The sequence below is a fragment of the Danio rerio genome, chromosome 7, assembly GCF_052040795.2.
Source record: "Danio rerio strain M-AB ecotype USA chromosome 7, GRCz13ab, whole genome shotgun sequence".
In the NCBI taxonomy this organism is placed as follows: Eukaryota; Metazoa; Chordata; class Actinopteri; order Cypriniformes; family Danionidae; genus Danio; species Danio rerio.
The window spans coordinates 29571550-29577549 of record NC_141027.1 but is presented as its reverse complement, the minus strand read 5'-3'; positions in this window follow the sequence as shown (position 1 = coordinate 29577549).

Below are 6000 nucleotides of genomic sequence, written 5' to 3'. Positions count from 1 at the left end.
AGACTTAGATCGGCACGACCATTTTAATTTCTCCGCTGGCCAAAAGTCTTGTGCGGAGCTTCAGTCACCGTGGTGGAGGCTAGAAGGTGGCCTCAGCAAAGACTCGTCTGTCCCTGGAGCGTCACTGGAATCCGACTCATGTTCTCCACTCCTCATGACCATCAGTGCAGCAGCAGCTCAGGATATGGCCTGGTCCCAGATATAAAAACCTTGGGATCATCTCGTCGCTGGGCTTGGATCCAGTCAGTGACTCCGCATAATCTGAGGACCTTGGGATGAGTATCCCCAGGTGAAAATAGAGAATAAAGAGAATAATTAGCGTAGCTGCTGTTCATAGTGTATATAAGCAAGATGTAGAAGCCTGTGTGGAACCCGCTAGGTAAGGCATTGAGTGTATGCTTTACTAAACAGATAGGTTTTTAATCTAGTTTTGAACTGGGAGAGTGTATCTGAGCCTCGGACGTTATCAGGAAGGCTATTCCAGAGTGTAGGAGCCATAAAAGAGAAGGCTCGACCTCCTTTACTTGATTTTTCTATTCTAGGTACAACCAGAAGCCCTGAGTTTAGAGATCTTAAAGACTGAGTTGGATTGTAGCGAGACAGAAGGTTGGTTAGATAAACAGGAGCTAGATTATTTAGAGCTTTATAGGTGAGAAGTAATATTTTTAATTCAATACGAAACTTAACAGGCAGCCAGTGTAAGGAGAATACAATTGGGGTGATGTGATCATATTTTCTAGACCTGGTGAGAACTCTGGCTGCTGTATTTTGTACTAATTGAAGTTTGTTAATAGAGGATGCTGGGCAGCCAGCAAATAGAGCATTACAGTAATCCAGTCTCGAAGTCATAAAAGCATGGACTAGCTTTTTTGCATCTGAGATGGATAGCATATTTCGTAATTTAGCAATATTTCTCAGATGAAAGAAGGCAGTTTTTGTGACATGGGATATAGGGTTTTTAAAAGTTAGATTGCTGTCTAATATGACACCCAGATCTTTTATAGTAGAGCTAACGCTAACTTTGTATCCCTCTAATTGTAAATTGAGTTGCGAGATCTGCTGTGTACAAGATTTAGTCCCAATAAGTAATAATTCTGTTTTGTCAGAGTTTAAGAGAAGAAAATTGTTGGTCATCCAGTCTTTATGTCTTTGATACACTCAGTTAGTTTAGACAGTTCAGACATCTCGTCAGGTTTAGTTGAAATATATAATTGAGTATCATCTGCACAGCAGTGAAAGCTGTTCCCATGTCTTCTAATAATGTCTCCCAGTGGTAGCATGTAAATTGTAAACAGCAAAGGGCCTAAAACTGATCCTTGAGGCACCCCATACTTTACTGGGCTGACTTGTGAAGGCTGTCCATTAATATTCACAAACTGGTAACGGTCAGTTAAGTATGACTTAAACCATTGAAGAGCCTGTCCCTGGACACCTGTAGACTTTAAGCGATTTATGAGGATATTGTGGTCAATGGTGTCAAATGCCGCACTAAGATCGAGTATAACTAATAGCGAGTCGCACCCTCGGTCAGCAGCTAAGAGTAACTCATTGGTTATTTTCACAAATGCGGTTTCTGTACTGTGATGAGCCCTGAAACCTGACTGAAACACTTCAAAAATATTGTTTGTCTGCAGAAAGGAGCATAATTGAGTAGAAACAACTTTTTCTAGTATTTTAGACATAAATGGAAGATTTGAAATAGGCCTATAGTTAGCTAAGTTGTTGGTGTCTAGTTGCGGTTTCTTAATAATAGGCTTAATAACAGCTAGCTTGTAAGAGTTTGGAACATGGCCTATAGATAAAGAAGAGTTGATAATGTTAAGAAGAGGTTCTCCTATAGCAGGCAGCAGCTCATTCAGTAATTTTGTTGGAATTGAGTCCAGCATACACGTAGCTGGTTTAGAGCTATTTATAATTTTATCTAGCTTTTCCTGTTCTATGATTTTGAAGCAGTGTAGGTTATGCAGAAAGTTTGTCATCTCCTATTTTCTGTCTAAAGCCTTCTATTTTATCACTGAAAAAATTCATGAAGTCATCACTACTAATTTGCGATGGAACAATTTGTTCCAAGGATGACCGGTTCTTTGCTAATTTAGAGATGGTGTTAAATAAAAATCTAGGATTGTTATGATTATTTTCTATCAGTTTGCGCAGGTGCTCAGCCCTGGCAGATTTTAGAGCCCTCCTATAGCTGGACATACTGTCTTTGTACGCAATTCTAAAGACCTCTAAATTAGTTTTTTTCCATTTACATTCCAGGGCGCGGGTTGCTGTTTTGAGCGCACGAGTATGACTAATATACCATGGTGTAGTTTTAATCTCTCTAGCCTTTTTTAATTTGATGGGTGCCACAGTATTTAGTGTGCTAGTAAAGATGGCATCCATACTGCTGGTTACTACATTAAGATCATTTGAGTTTGCGGGTGCATTACAAAATAGAGAAAGATCAGGTAAGCTATTTATAAATTCATCTTTGGTTGACGAAACAATAGTTCTACTAGGGCGGAGTATTGGAGCGGGTTTGCTAATTTCGGGTAAACACAGCTTATATATTAAGAAGTAGTGGTCTGTAATATCATCACTTTGTGGTATAATGTCTACATTAATAACTTTGATTCCATAAGACAGAATTAGTTCTAATGTATGCTTTAAGTGATGGGTTGGATCCACAACGTTTTGCTTTATCCCAAGTGAGTGTATTAAATCCATAAACGCGAGCCCTAATGTATCGTTAGCATCATCTAGGTGGATGTTAAAGTCACCTACAGTTAGCATTTTATAAGTTTTGACTAGTAAGTCAGAAATGAAATCAGAAAACTCTTTTAGAAAATTGACATAGGGTCCTGGGGATCTATATATGGTGATTAAAGCGAGAGATAACACAGGTTTTGCATAGTATCTGGAAGCTGAACATTAAGCGCTAATACTTCAAAGGAGCTAAACATAAGTTCGTTTCTCTGATTAACATTAAGGAAATCACTAAAGATTGATGCAACTCCACCACCACGACCAGTTTGACGAGCCTCATGTTTATATAAGAATCTTGGAGGAGTTGCTTCATTTAAGCTAATATAGTCATTTTGTTTCAGCCAGGTTTCAGTGAGACAGAGTGCATTAAGATTGTTTTCTGTTATTATTTCATTTATGATAAGTGCTTCAGGTGCAAGTGACCTGATGTTTAGGAGACCAAGCTTTACGAAGTTTGTATTTTCACTTTTTACTAATTTTCTGGTTTGATTCTTAATAGATTTTTTTCTGGAGCACACAGTACGTTTATTTCTTAATCTAATAATACGAGGAACAGACACAGTCTCTATAGGATTCGCCAGATATGCATTACTGATGTTTAAGTGGGACGAACAAGAGTCTAAGTGGCTATAATGTGAATTTTGTGAATTTTTACCTGCTAGTCAGATGGTGCCTATTTCCCGGCCGGTCTTGACCGCATTACAGTTTCAGAGTCTTTAAATGTGGTAAAAAAAAAACTTTGCATTGTGGCCACATCACCACCTCTAGTGTTCATTATTTGCTAATAATTAATTGGCCAGCTATTAATTCGTCCTTATTTTTTTTAACTACAAAACTTACAGTTGGGTGTTGTCATTGTGTTGTGTTTATGTAGTTGTCAGTTTGGGGCCCCATTTCAGAAAGGAGGTTAAGTGAAAACTCAGAGTATGCTGACTCTGAAATGAGAGAAACTCTGAGTTTTTAATCTCTCGGTAAGTGAACTCAGAGTTCAAGTTTAAACTCTGTGTTGGTTGAACCTCTAAACTGAAACAGACCCCAGGTGTTGTCTTTGGGTTGTGTTCATGTCATGTGATTCCCAATGTGCCGTGCGCCATGTGCTTTTGTGATCCTGTGATCCTTGATTTGTCTCACGCAGTTAAGTGATGCGATTTCGCAGGTCAGAGTTCACCAAGCTTGAACTTTGCACCACAGCGACCTGCGAAACTTGACGCATTACCTTGCGTTTCCAGTCTGACGCATTCACGTGCGCATGAATGGAAGTCTATGGGGTGAAAAGTCCAATGTGACCTCAGCTTTTCTGTGTGTAAATGATATTTAGTTACACCTGGGGCCCATTTCAGAAAGGAGGTTAAGTGAAAACTTAAAGCATTTTAACCCTGAAATGAGAAAAACTCTGATGCTGCGTCCCAATTAGCATACTTATACTACGCCCTGAAAGTATGTACTTTGTTTGTGAAGGAAAAGTTTATACTTTTGAGTGTGCAACAGAAGAGTATGCTAGCTTTGAGACATACTACTTCCTCTTTAACAGATCGTTGAGTTGCTTAGTATTGCACCCTGTCGGTTCAAGAATTCTTACAGGTTTTTCTTTCTATCTTGTCTTAGGTTCCTCTTCTGTGTTGCCGAGATCTGTTGATGATTCTGCCTTCTAGATGAGTCCAAGAGTAAAATGAAGACATAGTGAAGTTTAGTATTTATAAATAATCAGACACGAAACAAGGAAAAGAATGAAGATCTGATTGTGACTAAGCTTGAACACGTGAAAAGTATGATTAGAGTCAATCACAAATAATATAAATAGAATAAGTGATGGAATGAAGGGCGAAATCTATTAACTTTTCATTTTACAATAATACAAAAAAAAACTACTCAAATACTCAAGACTTTGCAAAGATAGGAAATTTTGGCTAAAAATCACAGACAATAAAAGTCTACTGTCAGTTGTCAATAGTGAAGTGATTATATGAATCACAGATCAAGCATAGATTAATTTTCATAAAGGCATCTTGCATTTAGTCTGCATGGCAGATTTGTGTGACCCACAAGAACTTCTAGCGTAATTTATGTGGGAAGATCTTCAATAATGCAAAATTCCATTAAAACTCATTAAACTTTGGTTCACAAACAGATTGTCAGTTACATTAGTAAAATATTTTGTATGAAGTTAGCAGTTAGGATTTAGATCACTACATTTCACTGAGATGTGTATATTACAAAAGGGAAAACTGAAAACGGTAGATGTTAGCAAGTATTGTGGGATTGTCATGCTGGACCTCCAGAAGACTTTTGATAATGTAGATCACACAATTTTATAATGTAAATGAAAGGCAATTAGTTTTGATAAAGAGGTCTCTAAAGTGGGTTCAGTTCTATTTGGATAATTGAAGCAAGAGAGTTGAAATCAATTATATATGATCTGATCCCTTATCATTCAATTGTGGAGTTCCACATATTTTAAGCCCATTATTGTCATTACAAAAGATAAATTGCAAAAGGCTTACAATAAATTTGCCACTAATTTGCGAACACCATCAAGTTGTTTAAGTGTATGATTTATGGTAAATATTCACAGAATATGCACAGAAATCGTAAAAAGAAAATTGTGATACTCTGATTAATACCACTGGAAACACAAAGTAACGTGCCACAAGTAAACACAAATGCATTCTTGGCATTTCGAGAGCATGCATGTGACAGGTGTCAGGTTCGAAGGCTTCACGTGATGTTTTATAAACAGATTTTGTAAGGACAACATGCGGATATTTTGACAAGGTTAAATTCATCACTGGCAATCATTCTATTATCTATTCAACATAAGCCCTAACCCCAATAAATAATTCTGGGTCATATAAAAAAAGTATTGGTAAAAGACAAAACTACACAAAGCATGTAGCTAAATAGGCATGATTAGGGACACCAGTTATGAGCAAATAATGTGCAACTTCAAGTGTGTTACAAATAAGGTTTTATTAACTACAATAAACACTCAAACTAATCTAACATACACACATTGAGTTGGTACAGGAAGAGGCAGTAAAGAGTAAAGAAGAAAAGCATCCAGTTATAGCAGTATTTGATATTCAGCAGATCTACAGCCTGAAGAAAACATCAGTTTCATAACTCAAACAGCTTTGCAGAAAAGTTTAGATGATGCTTAATGTATCTTTTACATAGACTAAGTTTGATACTTTCTGTCACCATTTAAAAAGAGTGCTGATGCAGTTTGTTGAAGCTCCAACTGATCTTTGCTGA